This window comes from Jaculus jaculus, chromosome X, assembly GCF_020740685.1.
Source record: "Jaculus jaculus isolate mJacJac1 chromosome X, mJacJac1.mat.Y.cur, whole genome shotgun sequence".
Lineage (NCBI taxonomy): Eukaryota > Metazoa > Chordata > Mammalia > Rodentia > Dipodidae > Jaculus > Jaculus jaculus.
In genome coordinates, this window is record NC_059125.1 from 68,082,539 (window position 1) to 68,105,559 (window position 23,021).

The window sequence follows — 23,021 nt, forward strand, 5'->3', positions numbered from 1 at the left end:
ATTGATATTTCTAGTATTTATTTGATGTCTTTCATTTAGTTTTTTAGTGTTTTCTGTGTGGAGGGATGTGTGTGTGCATGTGTTTATGACTGCATGTGTGCACATCTGTGTGGAGGACAGAGGTCAAAATAGAATTTCTTCTTTAATCAGTCTCTACCTTATTTTTGAGACAAGGGATCTCACTCCTGGAACTCGCAAATTCAGCTAGACTAACTGGCTAGGTTCCCCTAAGATCTTCTTGGTTCCACTTCCCCAATACTAGGATTACTGGTACACTCCACCACACCCAGATTTTATGTGGGTGATAGGGATCCAAACTCACATCTTTATGCTTGTCTACCAAGCACTTTACTGACTGAGCCATCTTCATAGCCTATGTTTTTAACTGGTAAGTAAGTTATATGTCTTTTCTTTGCTTATATGTAAATTCTCACTACAATGCTAAGAGACCTGATTCTTATCAACTATGGGCACTTATTTGTTACATTCAAGTATGTATATATAGTGGTTTCAGAGTTGGTAACCATGAGCAAACCATTTTATCAGTTAGAATGTAGTGTTGGTATAGTTTCCTTTACTATTAGTCATACCAACTCCACATTTTTCCAAAGTTACTTGGGTTTGCAATCCCTCCCCCTCTACATCAGTGAGTTTGAGTCATACATTTTACACAGTTAGTTTTGGATCACTCAATTTCCTAAATGATATTCAAAATTTACCTATTAAAGTATACTCATTATGCTATAAAGGCCTATGTGTTTTGGCAAATGTACAGTGTCATGTATCCACTATTACTATATAATACAGAGCATTTTCATGGCCCTAAAAGTCCTCTGTACTTCTCCTATTTATATTTACCATCTCTATAATTTTGACTCTTCCAGATTGAAATATAATTAGAATCTTAACCTATCTAACATTTTCAATTTTGGATTTTTACATTTTAACTCTTTCTATAAGTCAATTATAAATAAAATTCTGAAAACAGCAATTTTTTATTAGTTTTGTACTCAATTAATACATTTAAGTTGGTACCATTTTTAGCATTCTCCCTGTCCCCCCCCCCCACTCCACAGAGACCCATCTTGTTGGGGTATATGTGTCGTGCATTGTGGGGTTAGACATCAGTTATGGGTAGGAGGAAATGTTTCTGTGTATCATTACCCAATGTGTGCCTCTAACATTCTTTCTTCCCCCTCTTCTGCAAATTTCCCTGAGCCATGTTGCATTCATTTTAGATCTGCTTCAGTGATGAGGTCTTGGGAGCCCCTGTGTCTCTGGATATCTGGTATGGTAGGAGTTGATTGTTCTCTGTATCTATCTTCTTCATCCTTGTGCTGGTACCAGGTTCACAAAGAAGATAGCACTCTTGCTTGTTTCCCCAATCATTTTTTTCTTCTTTTATTTATTTATTTTTTAAGAGCAAAACTCTGCTTCTTTATTTATATTTTGACAATACATTATATTTTTTGCAAGCAAAACATAGCAATTTGTTCATGTCGCTTCTATTCTCTGAGAAATCTTGCACAATATTCTTCTTTCCCCTTGGTTTCCCCTGTTTCTGCTTAACTCGTGAACCTCTTGCCCCACAGACATTCTGATAACATCTTAAACAAGAAAGTCAAAGATTGCAAACTGGTTAGTATCTTATCCAGGCTCATGGAAACTAGCCAAGAGCCCTGGCATCCCCAATTATTTTTAGTTTCAGCTGGGGCTGTTTTGAGGTATGATGGGGTGGTTATCTCTTTAGGGTCTGTGTGTATCTGAAAAAGAGAAGCAGATTCTCCTATGGAGAGTAAAGTTAGCACCAGATAAATAGGATAACCATTATTTTCATAGCAAATTTAATAGGTGTAGGCCCTCTTCTAGTGCACAATTGGTAGAAGCTTAATAATGGAGAGTGGGCTCATTTTTGGATATGGTTCTGACTTGTTTTCCAGCTCTAGCTGTGTTCCATTCCATTAAGCATGATCAGTTAGCCAAATCAAGAGCAGTTGGTTTCCCACCCTGGATGAGCGCCACTGTTGTACTTATGTGAGTATCACACCAAGTTGTTTGCTGCTAAGTAGGTTGGACCATGAGTTGCTTGGATGGATATTGGTCATTTTTCCCTAGTTGCTCATGTAGCAACTTCTGGTACTAGACGTGCTGTCTGGAGACTGACTCTCTTTCAGCTTTCAGCCATGTCACTTCTTGTTGTGTGCCAACAGCATGTGGTGTCTTCAGCAGTAGGGTCTTACCACTAACCTCTGGTGGTCATCAAGTACTCTGACAGAAATCTGTCTTCTTTTGGGGAACCTTGTAGGTCTCTCTGATCAAGAGCTCACTGTGGATGATAGCCACCTTCTGGTACTAGGAGTTACAGGTCAGCGCCCAAGAAGAGAGGGAATAAAAAGATAAGTAGTATAAAAGAGATAGAGAGGTGAGAGAGAAGTGGGAAAGTGAGAGAGAGAAAGAGAAACAAAAACAGGAGATTAAGGTCAGCCTTCATTGTATGCTCCCCAGGGCTTTGTGGTGTTCCCTATAGGGGACTAGTGAAGGTTCAAACATTTGGTCTGACTTTTAGGATGTATAATTTTATGGTAGCATTGTCGTTTGGGTCCAGATTTGTGTTCCGTACCCTTTCCCTTACCCTCCCTTCCCTCCCCACCCACCCTATTGTCTGTTCCTCAAGATGCTTGCTAGGTATGTAAGCATCTTGGGTAGATTCAGGTTAGGAGCTGTAGATGAGTGAGACTATGCGGCAATTATCTTTCTTTGATTGGGTGAGTTCACTGAGAATGATCTGTTCCAGGTTTGACCATTTTTCTTCAAATTTCATTGTGTTGTTTTTCCTTACTGCTGTGTAGAATTCCATAGTATAGTTCTACCACATCTTATTTATCCATCCGTCTAATGATGGACATCTGGGTTGATTCCAGCTCTTAGCTATTATGAATTGGGCAGCTTATAAACATGGTTGAGCAAACATCTCTGGACTGAGGTATGAAGCTTTTAGGGTACATGCCCAGTAAGGGAATAAGTGGGTCTGTTGGTAACTCTATAGTCAGCTTTTTTAGGAGTCTCCATATTGATTTCCAAATTGGTTGTACCATGTTACATTCCTACCAATAGTGGATTAGGGTTCCTATTTTTCCACAGCCTCACCAGCATTTATTTTGATTTGATTTTTAATGTTTTCCAAGCAGTAATTTTTTCTTTAATTAGTTTTGTATTCAGCAAATACAGTCAGTTTGGTACCATTATGAGGCTCATCTTTGATCTACCCCCTCCCCTTGGCCCCTCCTTGTTGAGGTATATGGGTCATGCATTGTGGAGTTAGCCCACAGTTATGGGTAAGATAAATGTCTCCATATCATGACCCAACATGTGGCTCTGACAGAATTTTTATGAATCTCTAGATTGCCAAGATTTCTGGAGTTGTTGTTCCCCTTATGGCATTAGTTATCTAATGATTTTCCAATTATCGAGATTTTTCTTGTATGATTGGGAATGATAACTTCCATATTCTTTCTATATTATAGCTGAAATCTGAAGTGTATATATATAGACCACTTCACGAATTTTCATGTCATCCTTGAACAGGGGCCATGCTAATCTTCTCTGTATCATTCCAATTTTAGTATATATGCTGCCAAAGCAAGGGCAATTTGTTTTTGCTTTTTTGAGGTAGAGTCTTGCCCTACCCCAGGCTGGCCTAGAATTCACTATGTAGTCTCAGGGTGGCCTCAAACTCACGGCAATCATCCTACCTCTGCCTCCCGAGTGCTAGAATTAAAGGAATGTGCCACCATGCCCGGCAAAACTTTTTTTTTTTTTTCCTGAGGTAGGGTTTCGCTCTAGTCCAGGCTGACCTGGAATTCACTCTGTAGTCCCAGGGTGGTGTCGAATTCATGGTGATCCTCCTACCTCTGCCTCCCAAGTGCTGGGACTAAAGGCATGTACCACCATGCCCAGCTCAAAGTGCTAATATTTTTTGATGAATTCATAAGAATACCTTTCCTTCTGACAAATTTTCAAATATACTGTTTTATATCCACATGTCCCACCTAACATATGATTGAATATCATGCATATCATTAAATTGTGCAACGTGGCTTTAGATACTTGCTATTTCAGTGAGATAAAGGGTTAATTGAAATCATATATGAATTGTAAGGGGATATAAATGGTTATGTATTTAATTCCAAGTTGTAAAAGCTTTTCTACATATTAAGAACAAAAACAGGTAGGTCATAATTAAAGTTAAAAAGAAAATGGGGCTGGAGAGTTAGCTCAGTGGGTAAATTTTTTGCAGCACAACCACCAAGGACTTGAATTTGGATCCCTAGCGCCCATACAAAAATGACAAGTGTGACAACGTGCTTCTGTAATCCCAGCCAGGGGTAGCAGATACTGGATGATCCTTAGGACTTGATGGCTAGATAGCCCAATCAGTGGGCTCTGGGTTTAATGAGAGACTCTGCCTCAAAGAGTAAGATGGTGAGTGTATTAGTCAGAGTTCTTTAGAAGAATGAATATGTATTATAAAGAGGATTTATTAGATTAGCATACAGGATATGGACTAGGCAATCCAACAATTGCTGTTTGCAGGATGAAGAGTTAGAGAACCTGAGAGCTGTTTAGTCCATGAACATCTGGCTCTGAAGGCCTGAAGGATTCCTGGAGAGGCACTGATCTGCAGTCTATGTGGAAGGCTGATTAAACTCGGTTTCAATGTCCATATGGATAAGCAAAACAAGGCACATAGATTCGTGTGCCAGCAAGTACCATAGGCAGCAAGGTGAAAGGACCTATCTTCTCTCCTTTTAATAGCAATTGGAGCTTCTTTATAAATAGGCTACAGCCACAAAGGCCCACATTGGGGGTAAAGTCTTCCACCCTCAGTTAATCAATCCTTTTTAGAAAAACACCCTCATAGACTTGCATAAGATGTGTATAATGTTAAATGGGAAATGAGGATATAAAACAATATATTGGAAAATTTGTCAAAAGGAAAGGTTTGATTTTATCAAAAAAATATTGGCGCTTTGGATTTCAGCTATAATATGGAAAGAATATGGAATTCATCACTTCCATTCATACAAGCAAAATCTTGATAATTGGGAAAGGCAAACTATAACTCCAGAATTTTTGCTCAATAGAGATTCATAAATTCATACTTGAATACTTAACCTAATCAAGTTGACAACAAAATGCAATCTTTACAGAGAGCATTTGAATAACACTGCCAACACTGACCTCTGGCCTCCACATGTATGAACACACCTACATACACATGTGTACCCACACCAATACGAACACAAAGTTCACATGCCACACACATACACATGTGCAAAAACTAAGAACTGGAAGGTTCTAAATAATTTAATAAATAATTTTATTTAATAATAATTTAATAAATAAGCATTTTTTAAAGTTGGGTCTCAGTCTAGCCCAGGCTGACCTGGAATTCACTATGTAGTCTCAGAGTGGCGTTGAACTCATGGCAATCCTCTCACCTCTGCCTCCCGAGTACTGGGATTAAGGCATGCACCAACACGCCTGGCCATATAAATATTTAAATGTGAGCTGGGTGCAGTGGTGCATGCCTTTAATCCCAGCAGTCAGGAGGTAGAGGTAGGTGGATTGCCATAAATTCGAGGCCACCCTGAGACTACATAGCGAATTCCAGGTCACCTTGGGCTATAGAGCAAGACCCTACCTCAAAAAACAACAACAACAACAAAAAGTTTATATGGAAAGTGAATATCATGCTTGAAACACGCACATTGACCATCAATTAACAAGGGGCTTTCTTTGAAAGAACTATGAACACAAATGAAAAGTACATATCTAAATGTTAATAATACATGCTACAATTCATACCAAATACAGAATCACAAGGAATAATGATTATCTGAGAAAACTGAACTTCATGAATATTAACAACAATATCCAAATCAAGAAGAGAAGCTTATTTTTTTATGAAATGCCATTGAGCTTTTTGCATTGGAGGACAAATGTACTGCTATTTCAAATATAGCTTTTATATGCAAATAAAAATGGATATCAATTTTCACTTATATAGGAAATAATTTAAATGTTGACATTTTAGAGATAGGGTTCACTTATAAATTGCTTGAGGTTATACAATTTGGCATTTTTAAAATTTTTATTTATTTATTTATTTGAGAGTGACAGACAGAGAAAGAGGCCGGTAGGTAGATAGAGAACGGGCATGCTAGGGCCTCTAGCCACTGCAAAGGACCTCCAGACGCGTGCGCCCCTTGTGCATCTGGCTAACGTGGGTCCTGGGGAGTTGAGCCTTGAACCGGGGTCCTTAGGCTTGGCAGGCAAGCGCTTAACCACTAAGCCATCTCTCCAGCCCACATTTTTTTTCTTGCAAGAAATTTAGCAGTATCTATAAAATGCATCATCAGATGTCCATACTCTGACCTTGCACTTCCTCAAGAAAGAATTAATCCGGAAGAAATCATTAAATAAATTCATAAGATGTACCCACAGAAATATGTGTTGGGCTGGAGAGATGGTTCAGTGGTTAAACACTCTTGCTTGAAAACCTGGTGGCCAAGGTTCAATTACCCAAAACCCACGTAAAGCTAGATGTACAATGTAGTGCATGCATCTGTAGTTCATTTGCAGTGACAAGAGGCCCTGATGTAACCATTCTCTCTCTCTCTCTCTTTCTCTCCCTCCCACCCTCCCTTCTCTCTGGGCAAATAAAAATTTAAAAAATCGTCTGCCAGGTTTGATGGCACATGCCTTTAATCCAATCATTTAGGAAGCAGAGGTAGGAGGATTGCCGTGAGTTGGAGGCCACCCTGAGACTACATAGTGAATTCCAGGTCAGCCTGAGCCAGAATGAGACCCCACCTGGAACCTCCTCCAAAAAAATAGAAGTCAGTCATTTAAATTGAACAAATGAAAGGCTTTAGTTTTTCACAGGTTGCTAGTTTTTTTTTTTTTCTCCATCACCAAAAAAAGTTAGTGAACCTAGAAAAAAGAGCAGACACCTGGGCTGGAGAGATGGCTTAGCAATTAAGCACTTGCCTGTGAAGCCTAAGGACCTCAGTTTGAGGCCCAATTCCCCAGGACCCATGTAAGCCAGATGTACAAGTGGGGTCATACGTCTGGAGTTCATTTGCAGTTACTGGAGGCCTTGGTGCTCCCATTCTCTCTCTATCTATCTACCTCTTTCTCTCTGTGTCTGTCTGTTGCTCTCAAATAAATAAATAAAATAAAATTTTAAAAGATTAAAAAAATCAGAGACCTGAAGCTAAAAACCTCTTGAGTGTTCTCTATCTATTTTTCTATTATTCTATTTTTTCCCCTTTCACATTCTGTTTGAAGGTTATTTTGCAAGGTTTTCAAGTGTATTGGGTAAACAGGAAAAAGACTGGGGTTCTGAGGGCAAGGCATGAAGGAGTCCAACTACACATTCAGTCTATTAGAGAAAAAGTCAAAAAAGGAACCAATTATGGGAGCAGCAGCACCACAGAGACAGCACCGCTGTCAGTGAGAATGACCTTGAGACTCACTGGGTGGCTTTAGGTCTTGGAAAGGTATTTTTAGTGACCCAAGCCATTACTTTAGTGACTAATCCTTTTTCTGTCCTCTCAGCCAGTACGTCCAATTTCTGGGAATTGTTTTTCAGTTTGAGTAGAGAGAAACAAGTCGTGTTATTTGCTAAAAGGTTGTGAGGAGGAGGGCAATACAGGACTTCCATCAATCTCAGCGTCACTTCTTTTGTCTTCTGCTTTTAAAAGCTGTCTTCCAAGGTCCGCAGACAGGAGAAAAGGGGATCTGAAGGGAACAGGTGGAGTAGTGTAAGCATGAAAAGGATAGCTTCAAATGAAAAACCATGTACCGTGTCATGTTTGTGCACTTTGACAACAAGCATGTAAACAGGAAACAATATAAAGAAAATTGAAAAAAAATTTTAAAAGGGGGCTGGAGAGATGGCTTAGCGGCTAAGCGCTTGCCTGTGAAGCCTAAGGACCCCGGTTCGAGGCTCAACTACCCAGGACCCACGTTAGCCAGATGAACAAGGGGGCGCACGCATCTGGAGTTCGTTTGCAGAGGCTGGAAGCCCTGGTGTGCCCCTTCTCTCTCTCTCTGTCTGTTGCTCTCAAATAAATAAATAAACAATAAATTTTTTTAAAAAAATTTAAAAGAAAAGAAAATTGGCCATGGTCCTGCACATGAATGACAAGCAGATTTCAGAAGTGTCTTAGTTTTCAAGGTCTATGGTAGCAAAACACCAAACTTGATGTTAAGCAACCAAACTTTATTTCCTCACTGTGGTGGAGACTAGAACTTGGGGTCTAGGTGTTAGCAAGTTTGGTTTCTCATGAGATCTCCCTCCATGCTTGCAAATGGCCACTTTCCCACTGTGTCTTCACATGGCCATTTTCTATGAACATATATATATATATATATATATATATATATATATATATATATATATATATATATATATATATATATATATATATGAACATATATATATATGTCCTAATCCCTTATAAGGACACAAGTCTTATACTGGATTCTGACCACCTGTATGAATCAGTCACATTTCAGGATACTGGGAGCTAGAAATTCAACATAAAATTTGAGGATAGAATTATGTTCATGACAAAAATATTTTATATTTTAAATGAAGTTATATTTTGAATACACACATTATTTAAATAGTATCATGGAAAGAATAGTAATGAGGAAAGAATGAAGATATTCAGGGAATAGTAGAAGCACCTTTAATGCTATGATTTAATTATGATATTTAGAATAATCAGAAAGTCAATTTATGATTTGAATTTGAATTTTATACTTGGGAAAATAATTTAGAGATTCATATAAAATAATAGCCACATCTTGTTGACTTTAGGACTCATCAGAAAATAGACTATGTTCTGAGGGTTAATGTTTCTCAAGGTGGAAAGATGTAATCCTGTACATGTTAAGCACTTCATTCAACCCCCTGTGTGATGGTTAATCTTAATTGTCAATGGGATTGGATTGAGAAGTACATAGAAGATTTGTAATGCACACTAGTGGTTATATTTATGAGGCTGTTTCCAAACAGGATTAATTAATTAAACAGAGAGGTAGACAGGAAGACAAAAATAACAGGAACAGGACTGAGCCACCTGCCCTGAATGTGGGTGGTGTCATCTCACAGGTGGGGGCTCAGATGGAATAAAAGAGGAAAAGTTGACAATCCAGGAGCACAGTCATTTTTCTCTCTCAGCTTCCTGGTTGCTATGATGTGAGCTGCTCAGCTCTACTACACCTTCCCTTTCCTGATGGAGTAAAAGTATATAACAATTTGAAGCTGAGTGTGGTGGTGCATATCTTTAATCCCAGCACTTGGGAAGCAGAGGTAGAAGGATCACTGTGAGTTTCAAGGCCACCCTGAGACGACATGGTGAATTCCAGGTCAGCTTAGGCTAGAGCAAGACACTATCATAAAAAAAAATTGAGTCAAAATAACTCCTTCCTCCCCTTAAATTGTTCTGTCAGGTATTATATCATAGCAATGAAAAATATAGGGCTGGAGAGATGGCTTAGCGGTTAAGCGCTTGCCTGTGAAGCCTAAGGACCCCGGTTTGAGGCTTGGTTCCCCAGGTCCCACGTTAGCCAGATGGACAAGGGGGCGCACGCGTCTGGAGTTCGTTTGCAGAGGCTGGAAGCCCTGGCGCGCCCATTCTCTCTCTCTCCCTCTATCTGTCTTTCTCTCTGTGTCTGTTGCTCTCAAATAAATAAATAAATAAAAATTATTAAAAATATATATATATATATAATACACCCTGAAACTAGTATAGCAAAATGGATTAAAAGGCTCAAGAAACTAATTATTAATAAAGTTTCATTCTATGATTAATTAACTATGTGATCACAAGCAAATCACTTAGCTAATATATATGTCTGTATGTGAAAAAGAAGGATATAGGAATAGTATTAATGTGTGTATTGCTGGGCAATGTAAATATATATTTTGAGATGTCAAATATATATATCTGATATAGATATAAAGGCATATTAAAGAATTTTTAATATTTTATTTTATTTGCAAGAAGAGAAAGACAGAAGACACACACACATGAGAATGAGAGAGAGAGAATAGCAGGGGCTCTAGGCACTGCAAATGTACTCCAGATGCATGCACCACTTTGACTTTATGTGGATACTGGAAAATCAAACTCAGGTCATTAGGCTTTGCAGACAAGAGCCTTACATGCTGTTCCATATCTCCATCCCCTTAAAGAACTTTTTAAAATTGTGTCATGGGTTGGGGAGATGACTCAGTGGTTAAAAGTACTTTCTTGCAAAGCCTGATGGCCCTGGGTTCATTTCCCATTACCCAGGCAAAGCCAGATGCACAAAATCATGCATGTATCCAGAGTTCATTGACAGGGGCAGGAGGCCCTGGCATGCCCATTCTCTTTCTCTGTTTCTCTCTCAAATAAATTATTAAGGATATTTTAAAGCATATTATTTCATATCATAAAGACAAGCTCAAAGAAAATAAAATGATGAAAGTAGAAGTATCAGGGTCTGAAGGTTGAGAAGAGTTCTGCAAGGGACTAGGATTTAAAGTTCAACCTTATACTCTGGCATTTCTCATGAATACTCCCATCCCACTGAAAGTACACTTCAGCATAGGTACAAGAAAAACAGCACAAGACTGGTGGGAAACCTGTAGTTTTTAGTCTTGGGTTTTATGGCTTGTTTTTTGTGGTTAATAAAAGAAGACAAGTGTTTCCCTGGGATCTAGTAGAATAGAGAACTAAAAGTGAAAGTAAGAACACCACCAACTATCAGCAAAAATAGCCTCATGATTCACAGAAGGGGTTTAGGTGTTGGGCTACACATTTCTTTAATAATCAACTCCATATCCCTGTTCTCCTATGAAAACCCCTCTTCCTTGGGAATTATACATGAGTATATTTAGAATTTTTTTTTGGTAATTCCTTGATATTGTCTAGGCTTAGGGAAAGATGGCTAGGATGAACGACATTTCCTTCTCTTCTTTCCTTCCTTCTTTTCTTCCTTCCTCCCTCTCTCCTTTCCTTCCTTCCTTGTTTATTTTGAAACAAGAGCTTAGTACATGTAGTCCAAACTGGTTTGGAACCCTCTGTGTAGGCCAGGCTGACCTTGAACTCTCAATTCTCTTGCCTTAGCCACCATCTTGAGCCTCTAAACCACATTCTTTTTTTCTGTTTTGCCTCAAGAATTGTTTTTATGGGAAGCAATAATGTTAACAGAATAAGGTACCAGGTTAAAAACTAGAAAGGCCAGAAACATGGAAGTCTGAGAAGGAAGTCCAGTTAAAAAACAAAAGATAGGTTGAAAGCTAAAAATGTTTTCACAAATCATTCTTTCAGTTGTGTGTGTATCACACAGATCTTTCAAATGTAACTTTGAACTGCAGGTCATAGTCACCATACTTTCCAAACCCCATGGGTACCAAGACTGCCTAGTAAAACTCTTTGGGGGCTGGGAATTTTCACAGGGCAGACCCTGTGGGTGTCTCTAATATGCATGTACTTTACTTTCTAAAGTGTTACTGGAACAGTCTTTCATGCCACCACTGATTGTGTCATATTCTCTAGCAAAAGTTGAACAAAAGATATCAGTACAGAAATTAACTTAGTGCTTATTAAGAGCAGCCGACCTCAAATTCCTTCCAACTTTAATGAAAAGGCAGGTCTGGCCCCATGGGAACCCTTGCCTTTCCATACACTTTTAATATCCCTGGCTTCTCATAGGTTAGGGTAGGAGAGCACTAGAAAGGTGATAGAAGTAGAGGGCTTACACATTCACCAGATTCTAGGAGTGACACAGCTCCTAAAAGGAAGCAAAAATAATTACTCAAAACTAAGTTAGGGAAGGGTAAAGGATTCCTAGATCTCTCTCCATTTCTGTCTTAAGGATAATTGTTAAAAAGCCTTAACCAGAAAAAATGGGGACAATGAGGAAAACCTTAGTTTGGATACCCATTGGAAAAGCGATTATGGTCTTCCTGTGGGAAAACAGACAAAAATAGATAGGATTTTCTTCCTCTCTTCTTGGGAAATCCAGTTCTAGTAATTTTTTTTAATTTTTATTTATTTATTTATTTGAGAGCAACATAGAGAGAAAGAGGCAGAGAGAGAGAGAGGCAGAAAGAGAGGCAGAGAGAGAGAGAATGGGCACGCCAGGGCTTCCAGCCACTGCAGACGAACTCCAGACGCGTGCGCCTCCTTGTGCATCTGGTTAACGTGGGTCCTGGGGAATCGAGCTTTGAACCAGGGTCCTTAGCTTTCACAGGCAAGCGCTAACTGCTAAGCTATCTCTCCAGCCCCAGTTCTAGTAATTTTATATACTTTCTTTAAAAGTGAAATTATTGCCTAGCTGAGAGAGTAGGGCTGGGTATAGTAACCTAGAAAAATAGAACTGGTAGCTCAAGCCATAAAACTGATCCACCTGATAGGAGGGTACTTACTTACATTGCAACCCAAAGACCAGCCTCCCTCATTCTAACAAATGAAATCTGAAATTATTTATGTCCAACAACAATTCTAGGGGTGAGAGTGCAGGACTGTGGACATGCCTCTTAACATTGCTGTGACCATGACAGACTGACATCTCCTAAACCTGAAACCCCCTGACAGAAATACTCCCTCACAGGGTATGGATTAGTTTATTTTCAAATGCAATGCCTAGGACTGATGATGATACTTGTCCAAGTTACATGAATTATGATAAAAGGTACCTGTGTGGCTGGCAGCTGCTTGTTATTTGGAAGCCATCTCTTACGTTTTGATGACTGTTGCACCTCTCATCACTGGTTCTTTATGCTTCCATTGGAAACAAGAGCCTTCTGATTTATAAGTTTGCCAACTGTCCTTGCTCCCACAAACCAGCCTGAGAAAAGGGACAGCCGGAAGAAAGGATTTTGTTCCATTCACCACCCATCCTCAGCAAATGCACCGTTTTCTACTAAACAGACTCAAGTAAGATTCCTAGGAGTCTGGGTATAGAGGGGATAGGAAGATGGCTCAGAAGTTAAGGGCACTTGTTTATCCCCATCTCACCCACATAAGTCAAATGCAAAACATGACACAAGTGGCTTAATGTTCACTTGCAGTGGCTAGAGACCTGACACACATATGCCCACATGCACATATGTGCAAATAAATAAATATTTTAAAACTAAAATAAAAATGAGTTGTACATTAAGATATTTGATTGGACCCCTTCAAAAATTCCCTGAACCTATTAAATAAAAAGTGTGAAATAAAGTGCAAGGGAAAGGGACTACTGCAATAGTGAGAACCTCTGTCTGTCCAGGAAGTCTATGTCTCAAAGATCAGGAAGGAAAAGATTTTTTTCTGTCATTTTAATAGCTATATTTATTTTAACAACTTTTATAAAAGAAATGAAAAGGGATAGGAAGAGCTGGGAATTGGGAAGAGGTTTGAAAGGATATAGAGATTGGACAGTTAATTTAAACAGGTTTTTTTTTCCCCCTGAAAATAATGAGCCACTTAGGAGTGAATGTGTCCTGACTCAGGCGCTGAATGGGTAAAATTCAAGGATCTTGAGAGCAAAGAAGCTTCCCCAACTTTGTCAGGCCAAGGAACAGGTATATTGTCCCAATTTGTCAATGAGTACAAACATTTCAGCTAACCATGTAGGAGGCAAAGAATGAGACTTTGGAGTCTATGCCTGACTTTGTTAAGTTTAAACAAGAAGATCATATCTAAGTTACATGTAGAAGGATGGTACTTCACAATTAAAGGTCTACCTGAAAGCAAAAGTATCAAAGTATTTCCTTAGTTATGCAACACTCTACCATTGAGCTCTATTTCCAGGCCATGGAAAGTATTATTAATTAGCTTTATTTTCCAGAAGCATAGAGCTCAGGCAATACTCAATATTGTCAGTCCTTGCTTTTGTTCAAAATGCATATTTGTTGCCAGGCAACTCAGGTGAATGCAATCCTCCTGAATTATGAAAAGCAGGGTCTCCAGCATTTCTCAGATTTTCTTAGCAGTCCAGACAGAGACTTGTCCAGGGAGCAATGCAACTCCTGCACTGTCTCCTGCAGGGATGAGTCCTTCAAGGTAAGCTATATCAAGTTGTTTCTAAGATCTGATTGACTGGAGGAACAAGAGAGGCTTGATACAAAGAGACTGAATAAAGACCTTGTTTTAATAAACTGAGTAGAAATGACAATAATGGGTGACATTTACTTAGCACTTATTTTATACTCAGGCACCACCATCAAATACTTCACCTTGTTCCTTTAATTATACTTGAAGTACAACTTCTGAGGAGGGAGTATTTGTAAAGGAGAGCAGGAGTGTGAACTGATAATTAAGGCAGCATTCTCGACTTTTGCAAGTCTTTCTAAGACCTAAAGGCCACCTGTGAATCCTGAGGTTATTTTCACTGACAGTTGCTTTCCTAGTGAACCTGCTGTTCTCTCTTACAATTGGTTTCTTCTTTAATTTGCCTCTTCAGTAGTCCAGAGTTCTGTTTTACTTTTTGTTCTTCCACATGTTTGCTTGGTGTTTTGTTTTTAACAGATTTATTGAGGTATAATATACTTACCACAAAATCCTACCACTTTAAGTATGTAAATCAAAAATATTTTAGTAAAATCCTAAAGTTATAAATGTAAAGTTTATCTTTGTCTTCCATATTTCCTGTTAAAATAAATTTCAATTCCCATACCATTATCTCCTTTCTTCCCTTCTCCACCAAATACCTGAGCTTCTTATATGTTATATATCTAGGCAGAATTCTGGAGGAGAACTTCACAACATTGCAAAAGCTATGATCTTGTCAGTGGCAGTGTGGAAACGCTGCCAAGCACTGTGGGCAGTAACCTAAGGAGCTCTCCCTCGCTTAAGGACCTTCATGCCAATAAAGCTGGATTTTTTTATGTCACAGAAAAGAATTTCAAAATGAGCAAGTATGAAGTAAAGTTAATGTGTTTATTATGTAAAGATAAAGGATAATACATATTACAAATTTAAGAGAGAAAGAGAGAGAGTGAGAGAACGAACTTGGGGAAAAGACAATACACATCCAGACAGATCATAGATGCTGGGTTCTCAAGAGAGAGTGCTGGTTTAGTAATTTTCACACTGAAAGGTTATAATGTAAAATAAAGTTTAAAGATTAAGCAAAATTTAAAAATTAAGCAAACATACATGAATCAGTTTTCTTATTTCTCTTCCCAAAGTATTTCCTTTTGTAAATGAAATTGTAAAGTGGCTTTATGAGGTGCACTGTTTGGATTTAGAGATGAGAGAGGAGTGCTAAACAGTTAAAGTCAAGCTCACAGACATTACGGTCTTAGGTTAATATTTGTTGCGTTGAACATTCTTATCTAAGATGTCTTCAGGAAAACAAGCATTATTTCTGCAGGAAATTTTGGTCTTATCAATTCTCTTGATATTCCTTGACTTTTATCCATCAGTAACCATAGTCTCGAACTCTGAGTGAGGGGCTTCTTTTCCTTTCCGTGACTCATTAGTTTTCCATCTTGTCTCAGTCTCCAATTCCTCCACCATAATAAACTTAACTCCTACCTCTAATAATTAGACCAGAATTTCTATTTGTGGTGTTTCTCACTTTCTGAACAATAAAAACATATAGTGAACTATTGCTGATGTTCATTGTCTTCTTTAAACAATTCTATATTTTAAATATTTTAACAATAATCCTTAATTATGTTTAGGCAGTCAAAACAAAAAAATGGAAGCAAACATGTCTACTTAAGCTTAATATAAAGATTTAAAAGAATTGCTAGATGCAATGAATAGGCTAAATATGTGAAATAATAATTCAGAGAGGAGGAAATCTGCTTCCTAACAAGCTTGAAAATTACCTATGAATAGTTTCTTAAATTAATATAATATTAGAGCATCATTTTTTTGTCTTAAAAATATAAATGGCAATGGATTGCTAAAGAAGTTATTATAGAATCAAAAACACTTAAAGTAGTTTTAGTGACAGATATAATAAAACTAAATAATATGTAAAACTATGCATAGTGATGTGATACTAATAAAAGAAAAATGAATAATACTTACATAGAAAACTGGTTGGAAAAGTATACCAAAAAGTTAATAACAATTATCTCTAGATTGTCCAAATTAAATTTCGCTTTTCTTACCAAGTTTTAACAGTTTTCATGAATTGCTTTTAAAACCAACTAAGCTATTTTCAAAATACCTGCAAAAATTATTAATGATATATCACCACACAGTTAAATGAAATAGGATATAGAGCAAAATCACGTAAAGTGTAAAAAGGGCAAATAAGCAGCTAGGAAAAGCTAGGAAAAAATCTAAAAATTAACATTATCATCTCTGGAAGCATAAATGTGTGTGTCTTAAATTTTTTTGAGTTCGAATGTCTACAGTGAATACATACTATATTTATATAAAAGCCACAGAATTAAATTTCATTGTAAATATAGGGTAAAGGCTATAAAAATCTTTCAAAGAAAAAAAGAAACATGCTTTGAAACATAAAAATCTGTTAGCCTCCCTGATTATCCAAAAAATGCTGATTATCAAAACAATGCTGAGAGAAAAATTTTCACTTACCATACTGATAAGCAATTATGTTACAGATAGAAATCAATGGAGAAAGGATTCAGAAAAGCATTTAAAACATTCTGCTTTGAAACGTTTCTCTCTAAAATCTAGAGGGAGAAACTTACAATTCTATCTCATAGAACACTGCTGCCATCTTTGGGAAGCTAATAGAATAATACTTTTCTTTCTTCCTTTCTCTCTTTTTTTCTTTCAGTTAACTACCCATAACCAAGCGAAGCCTCCATGAAGGCTTTTCACCTGGTAACTGAGAGATGTAACTCAGGTGACGGATTCTTAGGAAAGATCTAGATGTTATTAAGTCATAGAGATATAGAAATAGTATTGTATGGATTATGAAGTTGTAGAAAGGCTTGGTTATAATGCATTAAAGGACATTCTGCTGCATTTGCTGTCACAGTGACCTTCTTTTCATCACACTCTAATCAGGTAATTCATTTTCAGTGTTTTCATATGTTCCTTTCCTTCAGTAAAGACTGATGCACCTAGGGTAGGGATTTTAACATAGACCCTTCTGATCCTCTACCCTTGAAGGTTGATAGTTCTCTTCCCTAACAGAAACAAAAAAAGAAAAGCAAAACAAGCAAACAAACAGGTATTCTTTAAAATAACTTTGCGAGAGCCTGGAAAACAGTCAGAGATTTGAAGGCAACCAAGCCAATAAAAAAATCAGCTTGGAAGTGATAGAAAGATTTTATTCATGCGATGTTTTACTCACCCTTACTCCACATCCTTTCCTGTAAAGCACTTGTTTGTTTAATCTTAAACAGGAAACATCAGTTCTCAGTTACATCCCTTGAACAGGAAGAAACAGAGAACAATATACTTGTGAATGATTGTGTATTTCTGTACTATCCTTATAGGAAATAGCTAACTGATTGATGTAAAGCATTCATCTTTGCCTAACTAGGAACTAAGAGAATTGCAGCAGGTACTGCTCATAAGAGTTGCAAGAAAATGAGAGAACCACAACACTCTGGGGCAAGACTCTTAATACATCCAAAAGCTGTCCTGTGTGTGTGGGACCTTAGAAAGCTACATGCATGTTGAGGAAAGATGCTCAGAAAACCTAAATGTCACCCCAGGGTGAAAAGCCTAAGGCTTTCCAAGTATTTTTTTTTATATTTTACTAATTTATTTGCTTAAGGGAGAGAGAGAGAGGGAGGAAAAGGCAGAAAAACAGAGAATATCACATCAGGGCCTCCAGCCACTACCTTGTGTATCTGGCTTATGTGGGTCCTGGGGAATTGAACATGGGTCCTTAGTCTTGTCAGGCAAATGCCTTAACTGCTAAGCCATAACTCTAGCCCCTTTCCAAGTTTTTTTTTTTCCTCATATACTTTGCATGCCTTAGAAGGTCTGTCATTCACTTCCATCCATAATATCTTGTCCCAGGTGATTGCAGGTTTTGGCTTCAGCAATAAAATCACAATACATACATAGAAATAATAAAACATGGCCTTTTTCAAAAGATTAAAGAAAATGATAAAACCTCATCTGAGGAAGCCCGGATATAGAACTTATTAGACAAAATTTTTTAAAGAACTATAATAAATATGCTTAAAAACAAAAAGAAAGCATGCAGAAAGGACTAAAGGAAATCAGATAAGCAATATAAATTTAAAATGCGAACAACAATCAAGAGATAAACATTACAAAAGAAACACAGGGCTGGAGAGATGGCTTAGCAGTTAAGGCACTTGCCTGTAAAGCCCATGGACCCAGGTTTAATTCTCCAGGTCCCACGTTAGCCAGATGTGCATCGTGGTGCATGCATCTGGAGTTCATTTGTAATGGCTAAAGGCCATGGTGCGCCCATTCTCTCTCTCTTTCTCTCTCTCCCTCTGTCACTAATAAATAAATAAAAATGATAAAAAATATTTTTAAAAAACCCACAAAGTCTAGGGTTGAAAACTACAAGAAATGAAAAAGTCACAAGGTGCATTTGACTATAGATTTGAAAGCTAGAGATGGTTCAGTGGATAAAGTTCTTCGTATGCAAGCATGGGGACTAAAATTTGGACCCCTTAGCACTCACATAATTGTTGAATGATCTCACCTATGATCTCTGTGTTTGTGAGGTAGAAACAGAGGATCCCTAAGGCAAGCCGGAGAGCAGAATTAACCAAATTGACAAATTCTGGGTTCTAGTGTCAGATTCTACCTCAGTAAAATGAAGTGGAAAGCAGGTGCAGAAGACATTAAACATTGACCTCTGCCCTCTAAGTGCATATGCACACATGTGCACCCACACGTGTTCAAAGCATGCATACACTCAGACCATATGAAGGACAGAATATATGGACTTGAGAATAAGGTAAATGAAACAGATCAAGATGCCAATAAACAAAAACAGTTCAAAAATATATAAGCAGACAAGGAGAAGACACTTGGGACAGCATAAAAAGACCAAATCTATGAATATTTGATATATAACAAGGGGCTTCAGGCCAAAGAAATATAAAATGTTCTAAAAAATTATAGAAGGTAATGTCCCATGCCTAGGGAAAGAGGTGCCCATTCAGGTACAAGAGGCATACAGAACACCTAATAGGTAGGACCAGAAAAGAAACTCCCATATCATATACTAGCCAAAATATGAACTATACAGAACAAAAAAAGGATATTGAAAACCACAAGAGGAAAAAACATCAAGTCACATATAAAAGCATACCCATCAAAATAACAACTGACATATAAATGGAAGCTCAAAGCCAGAAGAGTTTGGAATGAAAAACCGCAAATACTAATCCAAACTACCATACCCATTAAAATTATCTCTCATAATAGAGAGAGAAAATTTTCCATGATAAAAGCAGGCTAAATGAATTTATGACCACTAGCCCAGCTCTACAGAGGATACTGGAAGGGATACTTTGGACTTAAGAGAAGGATAAACACTTTCAAGGTGTTAGAGGGAAAAATTAATTATCCATGATAGATCAGTTGTTAAGCAAATGAAGACCAAGAAAACACCAAACATTACAAAATTATCATCACAGGAATTAACCAACACCCTTCAATATTTCTGAATATTAATAGTCTCTATTCCTCAATCATCAAAAGGCATAGACTGCCAGGCATAGTGGAACCTGCCTTTGATCCTAGCACGTGGGAGGAAAAGGTAGGAGGATCACAGTGAGTTTGAAGCCAGCAAGAGACAACAGAGTGAGTTCAAGGTTAGCCTGGGCTAGAGTGAGAACATACCTTGAAAAAAAAAAGCATAGGCTAACAGACTGGATCAAAAAATAGGATTCATTTTTGGCTATCTTACAGAAACTCACCTCATGATCAAAGACAGACACTACTTTAGGATAAAAGGATAAAATAAAGGTATTCCAAGCAAATGGAACCAAGAAAAATAGGTTCTGCTATACTAATGTCTGACAAAATAGACTTCAAACCACAGTTCATCAGAAAACATAAAAGGGACTTTTCATATTGATTGAGAGGAAAATCCACCAAGAAGATATTATACTCCTAAATGTATATAAACCAAACACAGGGGCACCCAACTTCATCAATCCAATATTACTTGTCATGAAGTGACAGATTAACTCCAACACAGTTAAAGTAGTTGACTTTAGCACACCATTTTCTTTAATATACTGGCTATTCAAACAAAAAATAAACAAACAGTGAAGACCAGAGAATTTCTGGATCTTGAGCAAATTGGGAATCAGTAAAAAGCAAAGTGGTTAAGTGATAGAGTAAGTAGGAACACTCATTGTTGTCCTCTGGTTTCTGTAGGTATGCACAAAGCATGCAAACATCTATACACACAAGAGTACACTCCCCCCCACAAACCACCCCATACATAGTACACCTACAACACAAACCAAAAATATCAAAGAGATCTTGAATAAAGAACTTAATGGTGCTCCCTAAGGCCTTGGAAACACAAAAACAAACCAATCCAAAAAACAGTATGCTGGAAGAAATACTTGAGGTCAAAGCAGAATTTAATGAAATAAACAATACAAGGAATCAATGAAATGAGTTGGTTCACTGAAAAAATAAACAGAATTAACAAACATTAGCTGAATTAACCAAAATAAAGAGAGAAAAGACAAAAATTAATAAAATTAGAGATTAAGTGGGGAGCATCACAACAGATACCAACAAAATTCCAAAAATCATAAGGACATACTTTAAATCTGAACTTCACTAAATTGGCTAATCTAAAAGAAATGAATAAACTTCAAGAGGTACATTACCTGCCAAAATTTAACCAAGCTGAGATCAACAATTTAAACATATCTATAGTATGTAACAAGATTGAAGTAGTAGTAAAAAGAAATCTCCCAACTTAAAAAAAGCCCTGGTCCAGATGGATTCACAGGAGAATTCCACCCAATCTTTAAAGAAATTAAAGAAGAACTAAAGGCAGGCAAGTGCCTAACTACTGATCAAATTCCCTTGCCCAAGAAGAATTAAAATCAATAGCTCTCCAATTATTCTATAAAAGAGAAAGAGAAGGTGCTGGGAGATATGGCACACGTCTTTAATCCCAGCACTGTGGAGCTAGAGGTAGGAAGATTGCTGTGAGTTCGAGGCCAGCCCAAAACTACATAGTGAATTCCAGGTTGGCCTGGATTAGAGTCTAGAGTGAGACCCTACCACAAAATTCCTCCTCAAAAAAAGAAAGAAAGAAAGAAAGAAAGAAAGAAAGAAAGAAAGAAAGAAAGAAAGAAAGAAAGAAAGAAAGAAACAAAGAAAGAAACAAAGAAACAAAGAGGGAGAAGGAATTTTTTCTATCTCTTTCTATGAAGGTCATATTACTCTGAACCACAACCAGATAAAGACATACCCACAAAGAAAGAAAGACAATGAAAGATCAATCTTCCTCATGAAAATAAATAAAAAATTCTCAATAAATCACTTTCAACTTGAATTCAAGAACACATAAAGATATGATACACTTTAGGCAGGTGGGCTTTATGCCATAGAGGCAGGGATGTTTCAACATATGTAAATCAACAAATGTAATTCATCATATAAATGGACTCAAGGAATGAAATCATATGATCATTTCCCTTGTTGCAGAAAATGCTTTTGACAAAAAATATCCAATACTTCCTCAAAATGGAATGGAAATCTGAGAATAACAATAACAACAACAACAATAATAAAGGCTATATATAACAGGCCTATAGCCTTATAGCCAACACCGGGCTAAATGGAGACAATTTCAAAGCATTCCCACTAAGATTAGAAAGAAGACAAGGGTGTATACTCTCACTACTCTTATTAAACATAATACTTAAAGTCTTAGCTAGTGCAATAAGACAAGAGAAGGAAATAATAGAGATGCAAATAGGAAAGGATGAAGTTAAAATATCCTAATTTGCAAATGATATGATTCTATACATAAGAGACTCTAAAGAGTCCAACAGTAAACTCCTAGAGCTTATAAACACTTTTAGCAAAGTGTCAGAATTAAAAAATAGCACGTAGGGCTGGAGAGATGGCTTAGTGGTTAAGACATTTGCCTGCAAAGCCAAAGGATCCAGGTTTGACACCCCAGGACCCACATAAACCAGATGCACAAGGGGAGGCATGCATCTGAAGTTCATTTGCAGTGGCTGGAGACCCTGGCGTGCTCTCTCACTCTCTCGCTCTTTATGCTTATTTCTCACTCAAATAAATAAATATAAATAAAATATTTTTAAAAAATAGCATGTAAATATCAGTAGCTTTCTTATATGCCAATGTCAAACAAGTATAGAGAAAGAAATCATAGAAATAATCCCATTCCCCATGGCTCAAAAATAAAATTAAAAACCTTGGAATACACCTAAACATGGGTGTGGAACATTTCTAAAATGAAAACCTTAAAACAACGAGGAACAAAATTTAAAAAGACACTAGAATATGGAAAGACCACTCATGGATTGGAAAAATATTGTGAAAATGGCTGTCGAATTTCGCTCTGTTGCTTGAATGAACATCCAAGCAGACATAGTTTACGGGAAGAAGGGGTTTATTTCAGTTTACAATTTCGGTGGAAGTCCATCAATGACAGAAGAAACTGACTCCCCTTCATAGATCCAAGCAGAGAGACATCACCAATAGCTAGCACTACAACACAAACAGCCAGAGCTCAAACAGCTTTCTCCATGTCTTTGGACTGGAATCACACCCACCCCAAACACACCTTAGGGCTGGATTCCAGGATCTACCCCTGTGACACCTCATCCAGCTGGACATCTACAGACTCAAGTTACAAGTTTATATTTTAATAAAACACCTGCCTATGGGCCCATACACTGACACTATCACATTCCAACTACCACAAGGGGCATCCTACCAAAAATTAAAATGAGAAGATATGACTATCAAAATGTCTTCTAAGTGTATACACATATTCCTTTTGATCCATGCTGCTCTCATTAT

General features: G+C 37.5%; 1 non-coding gene across 1 annotated transcript; it reads right to left on the reverse strand.

The window, feature by feature from the left end:
* Window positions 1-3,540: 3,540 nt before the first annotated feature.
* Window positions 3,541-3,643, reverse strand: LOC123456822. Its single transcript, XR_006634700.1, has one exon. It is a non-coding gene; the product is annotated as a U6 spliceosomal RNA (small nuclear RNA).
* Window positions 3,644-23,021: the final 19,378 nt, after the last annotated feature.